General features: G+C 38.2%; 1 pseudogene; it reads right to left on the reverse strand.

Moving 5' to 3' along the window:
• Window positions 1-304: 304 nt before the first annotated feature.
• On the reverse strand, window positions 305-19,085 carry LOC115223183 (annotated as a pseudogene).
• Window positions 19,086-21,086: the final 2,001 nt, after the last annotated feature.

A 21,086-nucleotide genomic window follows, 5' to 3' on the forward strand; every position in this document is an offset into this window, starting at 1 on the left:
CAAAGAATAAGTCCCGGGGTTGAGTTGCTTGACCAAAGGCGGTGCTCCAGCATGGCCGCAGTCAAATGACTGAAACAAGTAAAAGAGATGTACTTCATCCTCCTCCACATCATCCCACTTATCACATAAACTGCTAGAAACAGCAGCAGCAAACCCTTCCTCAAACTGGACCCTAATGACATAGCCCTAGATGCACAAAAAAACAACATGGTAATGACTGGATTGTCTCTCGCCATAAATGTACTCAATCAGGGTAGACTCGTGGCTAAATAACAACAGAAAAACTGAAGACAATACAACAAAACAGATTCAGTAATCAGGCTTTTTAATTCAATACACCAAGGAATAGAATACACGCTAAAATTAGGAAGCCATTTAGAAAACAGCTAAGAAGCTTGTAGAGGAACGTTAGAAAAAAAAAAAAAAAAAAAGGGACAGCAGGTTTGTTACTTTAATTCACGAAGAAATTCCTATGAGTAGCTTTGTCTTGGTGCATTCTTGTAAGTAAAAGTGAGTTTAGCTTTCAAGTTGCCTGTCAAACAAGTACTCGCCAAGACCACCACCAACACGTTTCAGGTTGGTAATGTGGTCAGAAAGAACCTTGATGTCATCGACCTGTTCAGCAAGATATTCGCTTTCAATGAAGTCCATCATCTGTAGAGAGAAAGAAAAAGAAGTTTATTAAAAAAAAACCCCAAAAATCTAGAGACAGACAGATCTACTGTATTTGATGACATGTAAGATGTACTTTTCCTTCCCAAGATATGTCTCAAAAAAATTCCCACAGGTGAAGTTGGGTCACCCATGATGAACTTTTAACTCTTTAGCATTTCAATGCCAGCATGGAAAGTGGATCTTAAATGATGATGATGATGATTATTGTCATAATTAATGCATATTTATTCACATTGTTTTGGATATAGGCGCAGGAGTGGCTGTGTGGTAAGTAGCTTGCTTACCAACCACATGGTTCCGGGTTCATTCCCACTGCATGGCACCTTGGGTAAGTGTCTTCTACTATAGCCTCGGGCCGACCAAAGACTTGTGAGTGGATCTGGTAGATGGAAACTGAAAGAAGCCCATAGTATATGTGTGTGCCTGTGTTTGTCCCCACAACATCACTTGACAACTGATGGTGGTGTGTTTATGTCCCCATAACTTAGCAGTTCGGCAAAAGAGACGACAGAATAAGTACTAAGCTTCCAAAGAATAAGTCATGGGGTCGATTTGCTTGACTAAAGGCAGTGCTCCAGCATGGCCGCAGTCAAATGACAACCAAGTAAAAGAGATTAATTATGCATTATCTTGTAGCTTTGAGATTTCAATGATGGGATTGTTTGTTTGTAGAGTGACATTGCAGGATAGGTGCAAGAGGCTGAATCTAGCCAGTTTAAAACATAAGACAGAATATTTCGGCTGGTTTGAATGTTAAATGGTTAAGTGGCTCTGTTGGTTATGATAACGAGGGTTCCAGTTGATCCAATCAACAAAACAGCCTGCTCGTGAAATTAACATGCAAGTGGCCGAGTATTCCACAGACACGCATACCCATAACATGGTTCTCAAGAGGATTCAGCATGACAAGGTTGGCCCTTTGAAATACAGACACAACTCATTTTTTGCCAACTGAGTGGACTGGAGCAACAAGAAATGTATTTTGCTGAATGACACAACATGCAGCCAGGTATTGAACTCATGACCTTAAGATCTCTAGCTGAATACCCTAACCACTTGGCCACATGCCTTCATAAGACTTTAATGAACTAAAAACGTTTTTTTTCCCACCCTGAACATATACTGTTGAAATTGGAGTATCTTATATACCCTTGCATTGTTTATGCCATCAAATATGGTCAGTTACAACAAGCTGCCACCCCACCTAGTAACCAGCCATCCCAGAAATGACCATCTTGTCTCTTCGGTATGTTTGTTCCTTCTCGAGCCATGCCTGGCTCATAAGGGCTGGTTTCCTGGTCTGTCGCAGGAAAGGAGACAACCCCTTGTTCATGTATTATTTGTTTCCTAAGAGCTTCATAGATGTAAGATCCAGACAATTTTGAGTTACGAAAGATAGTAGTGTTTCTTGCCTGCATGGGAAAGTGGAAACTAAATAATATGTATTTCTTTATTACCCACAAGGGGCTAAACACAGAGGGGACAAACAAGGACAGACAAACGGACCAAGTCGATTATATCAACCCCAGTGCATAACTGGTACTTATTTAATCGACCCTGAAAGGATGAAAGGCAAAGTCGACCTCGGCGGAATTTGAACTCAGAACGTAACGGCAGACGAAATACAACTACGTATTTTGCCCGGCGTGCTAACGATTCTGCGAGCTCACCACCTAAATAATATGGTCATACACATACAACACACATCCTTTTGAATATGTGTGGGTTCCACTAAAACTTTTTTGAAAGAGTGGGAGAGAGAAATGAGGGGAGGTATATATTTTCTGTATTGCAAGTAAGATAAAAATAAATTACCTGGGCGTCGTTATGACTATCAGCTATCTTGTGCAGTTCCAGAAGGGATCCGTTGACCTTCTTTTCCAGAGCAAGAGCTGCTTCCATGGCGTCCAGAGCTGTTCCCCAATCATCATTATCAGGTTTCTGAGAAAAAAATTAGAGCAACAAAAACTTCGTTAATTTTGACAGTGCAAAACAAAAAAAACACACCACTCCATTTCTACCACTTATTACCCACAGGTCCTTATGCAGTAGTGAGGAGTAGAGATTACTTATCTCTGTTAAAACAATCCAACAAAATAGTGGCCTAGTGGTTAAGGCTGTTGCACTTGCAATCACCAGGTTGTAGGTTTGATTCCCTGACTGGGCAACGCATTGTGTTCTTCAGCTAAACACTATTTCATGTTGTTCAAGTCCCCACTTTCAATCAGAGGAGAGAGGGAAGGAGGGGTGCTGGCATCACCCGAAGGCTAAAGTGATGCAAAGTGCACTGTGATCATCGATGTGTAACAACACCTGATAGTCCAGTTGGTCATGTCAGATCGGTTTGGCATATATCACGTTTATTAAATAATATATATATACTGGGGATAAATATTATTTCTCAATAATTTTCACATATATATACGTATATATAGTTAATCCAAGCATGAAAACACAACAACGCGAGGACGTGGAACAAATATAGTATTATTGGATGCTCAGGAAGGAAGGGAAGAAGGAGGGTTTCGAGCAGAGCTCTTCACCAGAAACATAGGAAAAGGGGGAAGACAGGTATAAAAAAAAAAAAAGCGCCAACGGTACACACGCGGTCACTCTATTCTCTAAACTGATATCAATTATTTTCCTGTTCATTTTTTCCTTTCTGTTGTACATACATAAATATATACACACATAAATATATACCCCTCATTGGTTGGTAGTCAATGTTGGCTTGCTTATACCAACTGTAAGCTGGAGGTTTAGCAAAAAAGAGACAGATGATACAAAACTTCAATATTATATTTGAAAAATCCAGTCCTGCTCTGCAGCACTTTGAGCAAATGTCTTCTACTTATAGCCCTGGGCTGACCAAAACCTTGCGAGTAGATTTGGTGGATGGAAACTGAAATAAGCCTATCATATACACACATACACGTGTGGCTGTATCTTTGTCCTGACATCAAGTGATGGTTGTAAATAAGCACCACTGTCATACAAGCGGGGTTGTTTGTTTCTAGTTATCTGTGGAAAACATGTCCAACCACGGGGGGGGGGGGGGAGAATATTGTTAGGAAACCGGTGAGGGTTGGTGACAGGGAGAGCTTCCAGCCATAGAAAATCTACCTCAATAAATCACCATCTGAGCCACGTAAGCATGAAAAAGCAGACATTAAATAACAATTGTTATTATTATTATTATTATTACTAACCTCAACTTGCTTCAGAAGGATTCTTCCACCCCTCTTGTTCTGATATTTCATGAACTTCTCAGCATGTTCTTTCTCTTCTTCAGATCTCTTCTGAAAGAATTTGTACAATCCTTTCAGGGCGACATCATCGCGATCAAAGTAAAATGCCTGAAAAGTTAAAGAAACAACAATAAATTAATCAAATGGAGATTCCTTTTACGTATTTCAACATAATTTTCTTCAACTCTTCCGGTGCCAACCTGCCTAAAACCAAACCTGAGAATTCAAAGTGGTTGTGTTTAGATTTTAAAATTCAGTTACCAAGGAATAGAATACATGCTAAAAAATAGGAAACCATTTCTAAAACATCTAAGAATCGTGTAGAGGAACATTAAAAAAAAAAAAAAAAAAGATTTATTACTTGAATTTACAAAGAATTTCCTGTGAGTAGCTTTGCCTTAGTTGCAAGCATGAAAACGTGGACCTTAATCCTTTACATTATTTAAATTTGACAGATATTTGTCCTCATCTTGTTTGTAGTTAACACAATGTTTCGGCCGATATACCCTCCAGCCTTTGCCGTGTGTCTTGGGGAAATTTCGAACCTGGCGAGGGCTACTAACCCCAAGATTCTGAGTTTGATTCCAGGTAGTGACCTGAATAATAATAATAGTAACAACAACATTGAAAAATACCTTAGGAATGAGAACCTAAGTTTGAAATTTCCTCAAGACACCTGACGATGGCTGGGGGGTATATCAGCCGAAACGTGTTAACAACAAACAAGATGAGGACAAATATCCATCAAATGTAAATAATTCCTCATCTCTTAAATATAGAATTGTTTTAATCCACAGGAGTGGCTGTGTGGTAAGTAGCTTGCTTACCAACCACATGGTTCCGGGTTCAGTCCCACTGCGTGGCATCTTGGGCAAGTGTCTTCTGCTATAGCCTCGGGCCGACCAATGCCTTGTGAGTGGATTTGGTAGACGGAAACTGAAAGAAGCCTGTCGTATATATGTATGTGTGTGTGTTTGTCCCCCCACCATCGCTTGACAACCGATGATGGTGTGTTTACGTCCCCGTCACTTAGCGGTTCGGCAAAAAGAGACCGATAGAATAAGTACTGGGCTTACAAAGAATAAGTCCCGGGGTCGATTTGCTCGACTAAAGGTGGTGCTCCAGCATGGCCGCAGTCAAATGACTGAAACAAGTAAAAGAGTGAAACTGGTCATATCTGGCTCCAAATTTTCTACCTGTTTTATGCTCACACTGGCCAGATCTGGCCGTATCCCTGCTTACAAGTGTAACTTCAGTTTCACATATAGTGAGATGAGAATGTTAAGAGCTCTGTTGTATGTGTTGCAGTCTGCAATATACTTGAACACTTTGGGGCCAATGTGATTGGCGAGCAGCTGGAACTTATCTTCTTCCGCTGCATCGAGTGATTTTAGATAGTGTAAGAAGCACCAACCGATCGTGGCCGTTGCCAGCTCCCCACCACTTGGCACCTGTGTCGGTGGCATGTAAAAAGCACCCACTACACTCACGGAGTGGTTGGCGTTAGGAAGAGCATCCAGCTGTAGAAACACTGCCAGATCAGACTGGAGCCTGGTGCAGCCTCCTGGCTCGTAAAAAGCACTAACTGATCATGGCCGTTGCCAGCCCCCCGCCCCTTGGCATCTGTGCCGGTGGCCATGTAAAAAGCACCCACTACACTCACGGAGTGGTTAGCGTCAGGAAGAGCATCCAGCTGTAGAAACACTGCCAGATCAGACTGGAGCCTGGTGCAGCCTCCTGGCTTCCCGGACGAACTGTCCAACCCATGCTAGCATGGAAAACGGACGTTAAACGATGATGATGATGTTGAAGTAAGGTACGGTTGACATGGAAATGTTCTGGGTGTAGTGCTTTGTCCATCAGGAGAGTAAGTTGCAGTAAGTCTGGTTAACAAACTGGTGAGATTGTTGAATACAGAAGACTGGAAATGACTGGCTGTAAATAGGCTTTACTCTTCTAAGAACGAGGGTATCGTATCTGTCATTAGTTATTGTAGTTGTGAATCTTTCGGACCAGGAGCCAGCCATGTTTAGGTATGATTCCAAAGCCTTGTTTTGTAACTGGCTGGCAAGACATCATCATCATTTAGCGTCCGCTTTCCATGCTAGCATGGGTTGGACGGTTCAACTGGGGTGTGTGAAGCCAGAAGGCTGCACCAGGCTCCATTCTGATCTGGCAATGTTTCTACGGCTGGATGCCCTTCCTAACGCCAACCACTCCGTGAGTGTAGTGGGTGCTTTTTACGTTTTCTGCTATAGGCACAGGGCCTGAAATTTTTGGGGAAGGGGAAGAGCTGATTACATCAACCCTGAAAGGATGAAAGGCAAAGTCAACCCCGGCGGAATCTGAATGTAGGAATGGGCAAAATATCACCAACCATTTCATCCAGCATGCTAATGATTCTGCCAATTTGCTGCCTTAATAATAATAATAATAATCCTTTCTACTGTAGACACAAAGCCTCAGATTAGGGGATTAGTTGATTACATCAACCCCAGTGTTTCACTGGTATTTAATTTATCAACTTTAAAAGGATGAAAGGCAGTCGATCTCAGCAGAATTTGAACTCATAACACAGTGTTAGGTGAAATACCTATTTCTTCATTACCCAAAAGGGGCTAAACACAGAGGGGACAGACATAGGTATTAAGTCGATTACATCGGCTCCAGTGCGTAACTGGTACTTAATTTATCGATCCCGAAAGGATGAAAGGCAAAGTCGGCCTCGGCGGAATTTGAACTCACAACGTAACGGCAGACGAAATTACCGCTAAGCATTTCATCCGGCGTGCTAACGTTTCTGCCAGTGCGCTGTCTTAACGACAATAATAGTAATTATTACCATACATAAATAGGAGTGAGAGAAGATTCTAACAGTACAGAGTTTCGCCGAGACACAACTAGACTAATATCACAACACTTTAATTACCAGAGAAGTTCAATTTGGTAGCAAGGCTATATAATCATATACCTAACTTCTATACAATTCATTCATATATACTCTAGTTTCTCCTTCCCATGATCACTCTTTTATGTTAAAATAGAGACATAAATCTGTGGCTGAATGGCTATCAGAACTGCCAAAGTAACAAAGCTTAAACTTGATTAATGTGTAACATATAGGCAAACCATTGTATGAAGGTCAAGTGCAACAGGAGTGTATATAGAAAATGGAGATTTTTCACTTTCATAAATTTTATTTAAAACTGTTTAATAAAATTTATGGATGTGAAAAATCTCTATTCTTCTTACTATTAATCATCATTATCATCGTTTAATGTCGGTTTTCCATGCTAGCATGGGTTGGACAGTTCAACTGGGGTCTGGGAAACCAGAAGGCTGCACCAGGCCCAGTCTGATCTGGCAATGTTTCTACGGCTGGATGCCCTTCCTAACGCCAACCACTCCGTAAGTGTAGTGGGTGCTTTTTACGTGCCAGATGGGGCTGGCAAATGTCCACCGGCACTGGCATCACAGCTGCAATTTCCATTGTTATTAATTATTCTATGGAACATATGCGGCCCTGAACAAGACATATGGAATTATCCAACAAGAGAAGTTACCAGTGCTCAACAACTCATTGTTAGCTTGAATACTACATAAGGTGATGCCCCAGGGTGGCCGCAATCCAATGACTGAAACAAGGTAAAAAAAAACCCTATATAAATACACACACACACACAAGGTAATGCAGTTCATTATCTTATACACACACACACTATATATATATATATATTATATATATACATATATAGATAGTGACTTGGCAAAGTGAGTTTACAGCTGTATCCTACACCAGTTTCACATAATCAGCCCCAGCCCATTCAAAAGTACCTTGAATTGTAGGGCAACCTGCTGTGCCTGAGGAGACCTATTGAGTCAAGTACATCAACATCAAAATGAAAATCAAATGGAAACTGTAGTTGTGATACTCGTGACGGCAGCACGTAAAAAGAACTATCTGAATGTGGCCGATGCCAGCGCTGCCTTGACTGGCTTCCGTCACCAACCGATCATGGCCCTTGCGAGCCGCCTCTGGCATGTAAAAAGCACCCACGACATTCAGAGTGGTTGGCGCTTGGAAGGGCATCCAGCTGTAGAAACACTGCCGGATCAGACTGGAACCTTGTGCAGCTTCCTGGCTTCCCAGACCCCGGTTGAACCATCCAACCCATGCTAGCATGGAAAACAGATGTTAAACGATGATGATGATATTTGTGTGTGTGTGTGTGTGTGTGTAAAGTACTAAAAACAAAGACTGTAAATCATGAATAGATAATCAAAATCAATTTAATGACTGGCATCCATGCTAGCAAAGAGCACCATACGAGTGTGATCGTTGACAGAGTGGCTATTCGAGTATGATCGTTACCAGCGTCGCCTTACTGGCACTTATGCATGTGCTAGTAGAGTGCCAAGAGCACCATCCGAGTGTGATCGTTGCCAGAGCAGCCAACTGGCTTCCGTACCCGTGGCATGTAAAAGGGCACCATTTGAGCGGGATCGTTACCAAAGTCGCTTCACTGACACTTGCAAAAAGATTCAAGCGAGGACATTGCCAGTACCGCCTGACTGGCCCCTGTGCCAGTGGCATGTAAAAAGCACCCACTACACTCTCGGAGTGGTTGGCGTTAATGGTGGCATCCAGCTGTAGAAACTCTGCCAGATCAAGATTGGAGCCTGATGCAGCCATCTGGTTCACCAGCCCTCAGTCAAAATCGTCCAACCCATGCTAGCATGGAAAGCAGACGTTAAATGATATTTTATGTATTTCGTTTTGTATATCTTGAACTGCTAAATAACAAAGCAACTTGTGAATTCATTCTCTGCTGCAGGTAGCCAACAAGGCCTTAAAGTCATTGACACTCATAGAAACACTCAGAGCCACACAAGGCCGTATTTCTACGTCGTTTTATTGCTTGCTTTCCCCCACTGAAGTGTCTATGTTCTATTACAACAAACTATACAGTAATTAGTCCTTCTGGTAACAGGAGACACTGAACAAGTGTGATGACCCAGCTGGACTAATGAAAAACAGTCCCCTAGCCATACACCACACTAAAAGAATGTACTGATATATCCACAATACAACACTTAACAGCTACTACTCTAGCTGTGACCTCAATATGTGTGCTTCGCAACAGAACTTTCCAGAAATTTAAATACGAATTAAGCAGTCCTATATCCTAAAGTGTTAATGGATTAGACAACAGATACTGAAAGCTTAGTTGATTTCTGAATGCCACTCTGCAATTCTGATAATGCTTTTTAAAAATTTATATTCCCTCAACTTTTTTAATTAGTTCTTGCTAAACTAAAAAGCTGTTTATTAATTGATTGCTGCTAAAACTAACGAGCTGTGATTTGATAGGCTTGTTTGTCATGGAGAGATCAGCATTCTGACATTTCTCCTTCAATAAAAGGTTTGCCTCAAAATGCCAGGTTTTTCCATGTCCTTCCCCACTTGATTGCAGTTGCTGATGCAAGATGGCACAATATTTCAAATCCATAACTAGTTTGGTCTGGGTTATAATCAATAATATCCAACAGAGATCTATTAAGAGATTCTGGCAAATAGACAAACATAAGTTCATCAATATCACCATTCTAATGTCCAATTTTCCATGCTACCTTCGAGACTCCAGTATGTACAGCATAGAAGTCAAACTTCTATGTGGTTGTTTAATCTACAAGAAACAGCAACTAAATCTCATCCTAACATCTTGAAGTCCGAAGTAAACTGCCTAAACAAATAGGACCGATCATGAAGAGAATCTTTCAATCACTGATAAGTCAGCTTGATTAGGGGCTGGCCTAGGGACAACAGAGTCATGCAGGGCCCATATTTTAACATAAATTTGTTAAGGACACCCAGTCTAGTGCCATAAAAAGATGTGTAAAATTACAAGTCACAGAGGAACTAGAAAGGCCACTGGTGCTCCCCGCCCCTCCAGAGAAGATTGAAAAAGAAAAAAAAAAATACCACACTCCCTCTCACTGCCCCGACTCAATGATACAATATGGTTACTCACTCCCATCATGGAATATATAAATAATTGTTTACAGCAGTAATATGCCCAATAATATATTGTTGCTGAGAAACAACACAGCCCACCCCACCAACCACCTCTCCAGTCTCTGTCCATACGTTATATAATTCAAGGCCGAAGCCAGGCATTGTTCAGAATTAGGTTAATAAATGCCACATGTAAAAACATCTCCTCCTCTCTATACACACATCTATCTATCTAAATAATAGCAGCAGCTAACTATATTTTATATAAACATATTGTAATAACCAAGAACTGAATGATTTTGGCTTCAAGCCATAATTTTGTCAAGTGATATATATGTATGTATGTGTATATATATATATATATATATATATATATATATATATATTTCTTTACTACCCACAAAGGGCTAAACACAGAGGAGACAAAGAAGGAAAGACAAACGGATTAAGTCGATTATATCGACCCCAGTGCGAAATTGGTACTTTATTTATCGACCCCGAAAGGATGAAAGGCAAAGTCGACCTCGGCGGAATTTGAACTCAGAACGTAACGACAGACGAAATACCGCAAAGCATTTCGCCCAACTCGCAAATATATATATATATATATCCATCCACAGAGAAAGGAAAGTTTGTTAAATGCTGTGTCCAGAGGAAGGAAAATTAAATGTTTAAAAAATAAAAGTTCCAATTAGTATCAACCATTTGACCGTTAGGTCATTGACACCATTTTCAAGAATTAGAATTTGGCACAGAACTTATCAAAAACTGGAAGCAGAATTTGCATATCACCACCTCTCCATTTTTAAAATAAAGAATGGATTTGTATGTGTGTGTGAGTGAGCAAGTGAGAGAGTGTGTGAGGGAAGTCAGCAGTTACTACTGCATGTTGGTAACATGTGAGAGACATGCAATCAAACAGTTGAGCATTTATCATTAAGTCACTCTACACCAACGGACTGACTCAATGCTACACTCCCATCCCACCCCACCAATTTAAAATGAGTGTCAGGTTTTATGACCAACCCAACGTAATTAGCCAAGAGCCAATAGCTACGTTCACACAAGTTCTCAACACTTCTAACCAACTGCAATCTGGTGTATGGCTGTCACCATCAGTTTAAATGAGGTATTTCAAACCACTACAAACATCAGCTACATAACTTTTAAATATTCAGTCTAAATAAGACAGGAAGGTCATGGACGGAACATCTCAGACCATAGGTTTGTTTGTTGCATCAGAACTTGCCTAGGATAAAGCATCACAAATTTTGTTGGTCCCATATATGTTGAGAAGGTGAGGTTTCATAGGAACAGAGTCCTTAAGTCAACAAAGATTTTATGTTAGATGTACAATAAGATTAGACTATTAGACCCCTCAAAATTTAGACCATGTAGTTGTTAAGTGGATTTTTTTAAAAACTATACAGCCTTGCTTTTAATTATCAAATAAAACTGTCCACGGTATAGGGATGAACAGCACAACTCAACAGTTTTCTTTCTTACGTAAGTTTAATACCAAAGCAATCACGAACATAGTACATTGGTAACCCTTTGCGCATCTTGTGTATCACATGTGATAAATAACACACATTTCTCTGGCATCCATATATGATGCATATCAATTTTTTTTCTCCGACTATAAGAATAACTTGGGACTTATGAAAAAAAAGGGAAGCTTTTTAGCTCTCAGAAGAAAAGGAACAGTTGCTACATCTGAACAGAATCAGCAGATGTTTAGGACAAATTTATTAAAATGCTTTGGAGAGGCAAAAAGAGTCGATGAGTAGAAAGGTAATGGATGGTCGAAGCACTCCATCGGTTACGACGATGAGAGTTCCGGTTGATCCGAATCAACGTGTAAGTGGCTGAGCACTCCACAGACACGTGTACCCTTATTGCAGTTCTCGGGGATATTCAGCGTGACACAGAGAGTGACAAGGCCAGCCCTTTGAAATACAGGTACAACAGAAACAGGAAGTAAGAGTGAGAGAAAGTTGTGGTGAAAGAGTACAGCAGGGATCACCACCATCCCCTGCCAGAGCCTCGTGGAGCTTTAGGTGTTTTCGCTCAATAAACACTCACAACGCCCGATCTGGGAATCGAAACCGCGATCCTATGACCGCTGCCCTAACCACTGGGCCATTGCGTCTCCACTAGAAAGGTAACACAGGGAACACAAAAGATATTTTGTAAGTCCACATCTTTTTATAACTTTTAGCATTTAAACTGACCATATATCTCGTCAAATACCTTGTTTTATGTTTCAACGAGCCAAATTGGACCTCTCACACCTACCTAGAGTTATTCCAACAATAACCAATCCCATCATTGAAATATCAAAGCTATGAGACAATGTATGATTAATTTAAAATAATGTGGATAAATAAGGATTACATTTGACAGTAATCTGAATGCTAAAAGGTTAATGCCACTAAATATAATTAATCTCTCTTTTTTATATTAAAGATCTTTTACTGCCTTGAAAGAGTCATCATACCAATATTATTAACACAAGCGCCGGCTCAGTTCCACTTCTTTATTATTAGTCTTTTACCTTAGTAACAAAGGTGATAAGTCATTGTTTACCGATTCCACACATACTTAACAGGCTTGTTTACAATGGTACTGGACTTTTACCAAAAGACTTGTAGAAACAGCTAAAAAAAAAGTTTGACTAAAACAAATTTAACATATAGCACAAGTAACCAAAAGTAATTTTACCATATGTTGGAATTTGGAATTAAAAACCCCCAGCTTGTTTGTTATAATTATAATGTTAGGGGAGACTGAATGGTAAGCAGTTTGCTTTTCAACCACATTGATCCAGGTTCAGCCCCACTGAGTGGCACTTTGGGAAATTGCCTTCTACTATAGCTCTAGGTTGACCAAAGCTTTGCGAGTAGATTTGGCCAGTGGAAACCACAGATGCCTGCCAATATATCTACCTGTATCTTTGCACTTATCTCCCACCATTGCTTGACGATCAGTGTTGGTTTGCTTATATCCTCGTAACTTAGCGCTTCACCAAAAGACCAACAGGATTAAAAGAAAAAAAAGTACAGGGTTTGATTTGTTTGACTAAACCCTTCAAAGTAGTGTCCCTGTATGGCTGCAGTCTAATGACTAAGACAAGTAAAGAAAGAAAGAAAAGAAGTCAGTAAAAAAAGGCACTTTTCGTATAGACATCATTGGTGCCTGATGTTCTGAGTTCAAATCAGATAACAGCCCACTTTACTATTTATTAGCCTGGGGTTAGAGTTAAAAAAAAAAGCTTTGTAAGTTCGAAATATAGGTGATGCGTCAAACAAAACAAACAAATATATATATCTATAAATCTATTTCCGTAAACCTGCCTTCGTCTTTTGTCTATTTTCATAAAGCTTCCCGTTATATATATATATATAAAATACAAAATGGGACAAGAACGCAAAACATCCGGATAGCTAGGTGATACAAAGCAAACAAGGACGGGTCATTCGAAGCCCTATATCCTCAGTCAAGCACCAGAATATCCTCGCAATTTCGGCTGATAATCTGGTGCTTGACTAAGGATAGAGGGCTTCGAATGACCCGTCCTTGTTTTCTTTGTATCTTCTATCTGGGTGCTTTGTTGTCCCTTCTTGTATCACCTAGCTGTCTGGGTGTTTTGCGTTCTTGTCCCATTTTGTATTATATTATATATAAACATATTTAAATATACACAAACACACAATACTATCAACCCACATCTGTTTTCCAATCAAGCCACAATGGAAAAATCTGGAACACTGAAGTTAAATATAAAGCACGTGCGCATTTGCAAGTGAAAAGAAAACAAGAATGACCTTTAAAAGGAAAGGAGCAAGGACAGAAGTAAGAGGGGGTGGGGAAAATAAACTACACAGGGGGGAGGAGGTATTATTGTTGTGGGAATTGCTTTCTACGTTTATTACTACGTCAACACGAACAACTCAGCAATCTTTTTGGCAACGGATTAATTGATATGGGGCATAATGAGAATCGCATATCAACCAAGTTTATTTATACTAGCTTTATTTTATACACACCAACGTTACACACACGTTATGTAACGATTTATACACAAACTAGTTGAATATGAATGAGACTTAAAAGATTGCAAATTTGAAAGGGGGGTACCAACCAAATTTATAAATTTTTGCAAAGAAACAAATCGCCAGTGACTTTCATTCAAGTTTCGGTATACATCAGTTTCATGATGGTTCGTAAACCGAGACATCGAGATCACTATCAACTTTGTCTTTAAATACACACACACACGAGTGGTGCAAAAGTCTCACATCAGTAAAATATAAACATTTATATCACATTTGCAAAAAAATTACAGCAGATTGTTATTTTACTGGTGCGCGACTTTTGCTCCCCCACCTCCTGTAAGTATGTATATGTGTGTGTGTGTGTATATATATGAGAGAGGTAGTGAGGGGGCATGTGTTAAGTAAATAGTAAATAAATGCTATATAATTAATAATAGCTCTTTAATTGCTTATAAATGCATTTTGTTTACTGTATATATATATATATATATATATATATATATATACGCGTGTGTAAATCAATGATGGGTGTAACGCACTCGTGCCTGTCGAAAACGGACGAATTCACCTTTACATCATGAATCATATATTTTCATTAGAACTGAACAGATTCAGACCTCAAGCAGGTTCTTGTAACCTCCATACACAAAAAAGAAGGTTCGTGTACATAAAAAAATATAGACACAAACGATATCTCATTTACCCGTTAACGAGTAGTTTACACGTGCGTGTATGTACATATATTTATACATGTATGTGTGTGTGTGTGTGTATATATGTCGTATTTCCTGCAGCATCGTTAATGCGTAAATTGCGTGCGGTTGTATATTATTATACACACATGTACACATATATAGTGTACCTCATATACGCGTTAATGCGTAAATTGTGAGTGTAGGAAGGTACATATCTACATCTATCTATATATATATATATAGCATCTTATGTTGCATCGTTGCGGTTATATATTATTATACACACATGTACACATATATAGTGTACCTCATATACGCGTTAATCGTGTGTGTAGGTACATATCTACATCTATCTTATCTATCTATCTATCTATATATAGCATCTTATGTTGCATCGTTAAAGTATAGATTGCGACTGTGTATAAATAAATCTATATACACACACATATATATACTGCTTCTCCAGTAAGCACTGTTAATGCGCAAATTACACACACATATACACATCCTAAACGTGTTGATTGCTTATGTATGTACATAGATCGATACACAGACATACATACTGCATCTTATATAATTAATTACTGCGTAGATCACATGCGTGTGAACATATCAATATATACACGCATACACATATATATATATTGCCTTACATGGAGTACCACTGATGTGTAGATTGCGCGCATGTATGTATATTTTGAGAGAGCTAACTGAATACTACATACATATCATTGCTATTATGTTAAACCGTTGTATGTCCAAATTGGGCCAAAATGCGTTTTTCTTTTTTTGGGGTTTACAATATTCAATTTTGCTTGGAATAGCTGGTTCTTTTGGTCAAACTATCGTATCTCCAACTGCCTCAGATGCCAAGATATGTAGTACAACGGTTTGGCATTTTCCAAAGGTGTGTAGTAAATGGCACATAGGACAGGTTTGCGAAAATATTTCTTGACTGAAAATGTCACACATACATGGAGTTTGGATTTTATGCCCCAAACAAAGTATTATTTATTGTTAAGCTGAAACTGTTGCTAATGTAAAAAGTAATTAAATGGATTGGTGAAACTATTTTTCCGTTTTCTGGAAAAGCAACGATATGTACATTCACCATTCATAATTTTTATTCAAGAGTACATTATCATGTATATATATATATATATTTACACACACACATATATATATATCAGGTAAGGTGAAAAGATTATCTATTCACAAGATAAGCTTAACGAATACGTGAAGTAGTTGAGTTGAAATATAGAGATAAGGTCGACAAACAGATAACCCTGAGATACGATTCGGGTTGATATATAAATAGAAGACAGGTTGTTGATATATATATATATATGAGAGAGAGGGTGCTCTCCACACAGACTTTGTTTCCTCATAACTTACAGAAAAATTGATGTTTGATGTAGACTAAAGCATGTTTGTAGAAAATTTCTTTCTCATAAAGTTATGTGGAAACAACGTCAGAGGAGGACGGGGTGCACAATTGTGTAGTTATGCATATATATTGCACACACATCTCTTTTTTTGGCATCGTTGCATGGCGAGAATAGAATTACAAATAATGTAGGGCATAGTGCACCAAAAAACAGCAATTTGTATGGTTGGCTATATTTCAGCATCACAGGTCACTATTCTGCAAGAAGAAGAATAAAACAATAAATACTCGAGTGCGTACTCGTACCCGTTGTGATTTTTCGGTTGAGGAAACTCCAAAGGAGAGCTGAACAGCCGAAGGTCCTCAGATAAGGAACCTATCTCTTCATGTAAGGGTTTTGGCCCTCAACTCTTAAAAGCAGAAAAATCGCAAAGGTGTGCTTGTGTGCGCGCCAAAAAAACACCTCCAGTACCAAGTTTTCTTTCTCTTTTTGCCAGAATCGTAACCAAAGTTACTCGAAACAGACATTTTCTAAAAGAGACTACAGCTTTGGTGTTCAAGATAATTTCGGACTCTATTCTACAGGAATGCCATATAATATATATTATTGGTAGTGATGGTGACTGGGGGAAGAGGAGGTGGAAGATATAGCTGTGTAATAGAATAGTATAGGGTGTATGAGGGGTAGATTGAGGAGGAGTGAAAGCAACGACAGAGGAACAGAGAGAATAGACTGAGAAGGTTAATAGTCGGGTGGAGAGAAATAGATAATGGCGGGAGAAGATCAAGAATAGACAGAAAGATGTCTTATTTAGCACACCACACTTATATTTATCTGTAGACACACACGCATATATGTATATAAATATATTTAGGTATACCTCAACTTACGCTGTTTCGAGTTACGTTTTTTTTTCTCTCGAATAACGTCGTCTTTATAAGAAACCAATGGAAAAAAAGAAACCAACTGCACTCTCAATCTCAGTGATCATGTTTAAAAACATTTTTATTTATATCTGATCTATATCTAAATTTTGTTCTATCCTCCTCTTTCTCTCTCTCCTCACACAAAATATACACGCAGAGGCATACCTCAACTTACGTCGGTAATTATTCCCAAACATTTTATATTTTTGAAAGCACAAAAACCGATAATGAAGTGGAAAATCAAATGCAATACATGTGAAAATACGGAGAAACCATCTATTAAAAACTGATAAGCTAATAGAGGCTTTTTTAAAAATAGATTTTTCGTGTGAGGCTGTTTGTCCGCATCAAGTCGCATGGCTTGGAGGAAATAATTACCGACGTAAGTTGAGGTATGCCTCTGCGTGTATATTTGTGTGAGGGGAGAGAGCGAGAGGAGGATAGAATAAAATTTAGATATAGATCAGGTGTGAGAGATAACGATGGTAGATAAGGGTTAGAGAGAATCTCTCTCTCTCTATATATATATATATATAAATATATCGCTTTTAGCAATGAGTGGGTGTAGGAACTGACAAATTCATTGATCTCATATCTATCAAATAGTGTGAGTGCGCGTAAAAGCGAGTCTTTGATATCCGCATAGTCGAGTGTGCGCGTGTATATATATATATATATATAATATATATATATATACACATAGAGAGATAAATAAAAGAGAGTATCCTTGAGTAAAAGCACAGTTCGACCAATTTGAAATCAGCGATCTTTTTCGTTACATAATCTACTACACACTGTCACATAATAGCAGATGCTTGTGTACAAAAAGCACCCAATATGTTATTATATATTAAATTGCGCACTAAGCAACTCTGAGAAGGTATTGGTTAAACGCATCTGTACTGAAACGGAAGGGAAAAAAAAGACCTCAAAGCATTTAACATTTATATATATATATATATATGATGATTTCATTTGAATGAAACAGTTCTAGTCCTGTAGAAGCTCCTTCTACAAAATAAATTAATTTACTCTGCTATGTATTGAGTACCTTATTTACTGTGGTTAACCCCGACTCAACCCGGGACCTACATATATATATATATATGTGTGTGTATATATATTGTTCAATATCCTTTTTGTTTTCTTCAAGGTTGTTGCTCTGACACGCATCTTCTTTCATAGTGTGTCTAGCAACCATCTATATATATATATATATAATATATATATATATATATATGTGTGTGTATATATACTGTTCAATATCCTTTTTGTTTTCTTCAAGGTTGTTGCTCTGACACGCATCTTCTTTCATAGTGTGTCTAGCAACCATCTATATATATATATATATATATATATATATATATATATAATATAGATGGCTGCTAGACACACTATGAAAGCAGATGCGTGTCAGAGCAACAACCTTAAAGACAACAAAAAGGATATTGAACAATATAATAATGGACTGATGTCGAAGCAAAATATATTCCTAACATGGAAAGCAATATATATACGTTAAATCAAGACTAGTAATTAATTCAAAAGTAGTAATTTAGATACGGATTATAGTAATTAAATAATAACAAGTAACTAATTAATTAGTAGCTAATTAAGAGTGGTTTTGTGTTCTTACTTACCATGGATTGGTAGACATAGGAAGCATACATTTCCATGTTAATTTGACGATTGATGCCAGCTTCGGAATCCTCGTGGAAATTTTGGCGTGGGTTACTGTCGCACATTTTTGTCGGTTTCTTGGTTCCTTAACTAATTCTTTGATTGAGAACACTTCGATCTCTTTTTTTTTACCTTAAATCGCTAGGATTTCTAATAAAGGTGACGGCAAAAGTAATTAATGTTGGTTGATTGAAAAAACAAAATTTTAAATAAAAACTGCGATTATTTAAAATTAAGAACTTTTAAAAACTGGAAAACTGAAAAGTTAATTTTCTTTTTTTTTATATATATATATATATAAAAAGGAAGGAAAAATAAGAATTATTAATTAAAAGCGTTTTGCAAAGTATGGTTAAGAATATGTCCGTACGTTCACTGACGCAGCTAGACTATTTCTTATGCCGAGCTAACGCAACGGTGCTTTATATAGTCTGCAGATGCGGCTGGTCACGTGCTGGAAATTTCCGCCAATCAACGAGCTGGGTACATGAAATTGAGTTGAGTACAAGGGGAGATGGGGGGGGGGGTGGCAGATGAAATGAGGTGGATGTATTAAGGAGGGGGGATAGGTGGGTAGTGGAGGGAATGTTGTTGTTGTTGTTACCCCCCAGGTCGTCCACGAGCGAAGAAATACCTTTAATGGCAAAAAGGACCCCAGCCATAGCAATCCCATCTTCTTTTCCAATCGTCATTGTTATCGTCATTGTTTAGTTTAGCCCCAGGCTAACCACCGATCGAACGGATCTGTATTCAAAGGCAACCCAAACATGACTATCCAGTCTTTACTCTACTACGTACAGAGAACCCAGGATTAAATGATCTACAATCCGTCCCGTCTGTTTTTCAGACGGTAGGGCGATCTGAAAAATCTGCTATTTCTAGCAAATAGAATGACCACGTAGAGGCTAACTTGTTGGCTTACGTGGTAGATTCAAGTAGGATGAGGTACGGGTAGAGTAGAGAAGAATAAGCGAGTGAATGCGTGAGTGAGAGAGAATGCGCGAGTGAGTGTATGCATGTATGTATGTATATGTGTGTGTGTGAGTATGGAGTGGAGTGTAGCTTCGCACTTTAGTATTAGTGTATTTTGTGTCGCACGAAAATGATTTGATGAAGAAACTATTACGTCATGGCAACGTTCATTTTAATGCTGGAAGATGAAACAAACAAACGAACGAACGACCGGATATCATGATGTGGAGGATTGACATTTTCATAGGACAATAAATGAATATAAATAAAAATCAAATCAAATCTTGTAGTATTTAGTTAGGACCCCTTGATGTTCCTGGTAGAGATCATACTCAATCCCCCAGGCGTTACCTTTCGCCCTCTCCAAAGGTCGATAAAATAAAGCCCTCAATTAAGTACTTAGGTCGATTTTAATATTCCTATGAAGCATCCTGGAGATGTAAATGGAATTATGATGGAAGGCAGCAAGACGGACGACATGTTGCAATGGTTTTCTAACTTAATTTCTCACTGAAAAATTGTTAAAAACCACACTTATATTTTAACAGATAAAACTCATTATTCTAATTTTGGCAATCTTTCGTCTCTAGTAGACCTTTCCGTCGATTTCCGTAAAAAAAATTTTTTTTTTACATATGGGCTTGCGGGAACTTTTGAAGTAATAAGAGCGAAAGAGACTAAGAGAAAGCGATTGTATGATGAGGAAAGTTCTTTTGAAGTTACCGTGCATGGCAAGAATTGATGTACATGTGAGTGTGTGTGTGTGTGCGTGTGTGTGGGAGACAGACAGTATGTTGTGTAAGTGAAGTGCTTCTGTTAGTGTGTGTGAAGAGACAGAGTAATGTATGAAAGAAAGAGATAACTGAATTTTTTTACTCGGTGTATGTGTATATGTATGTATATTACTTCAAAAGTTCCCGCAAGCCCATATGTAAAAAAAAATAAATTTTTTAACGGAAATCGCCGAAAAGGTCTACTAGAGACGAAAGATCGCCCTAATTTTAATAAGACATCAGATCAGACGTCGTAAAAAATGTTTTTGAAATAAAATTTATTCGTATATAGAAACCATACAATAATGTATTTAGGATTGGGTTAAATTATATAACTTCAAAGGCATATACATTCTTTATTATTAATTTCTAGGGGGAAAAAATGAATTCGATTTTCATCAACATGTAAAACTATATTAAAGTATCAAGTTTTAAAATTATCTGGTGAAAATTTGAAAAACTTTTATGTCTGCAGTCTAATAATGATTGAAACAAAATTAAAAGAAAAAAAGATCGGTGTATTATTTTGAAAATGGCGAATATCTATTTTTTTTACTATCAAATTTTCAATAAATTTTATTGAAACCTCTTTTTTCACAGAACTCCAGTATTTTATTTTTGGCAATCTTTCGTCTCAAGTAGACCTTTCCGTCGA

This window comes from Octopus sinensis, linkage group LG22, assembly GCF_006345805.1.
Source record: "Octopus sinensis linkage group LG22, ASM634580v1, whole genome shotgun sequence".
In the NCBI taxonomy this organism is placed as follows: Eukaryota; Metazoa; Mollusca; class Cephalopoda; order Octopoda; family Octopodidae; genus Octopus; species Octopus sinensis.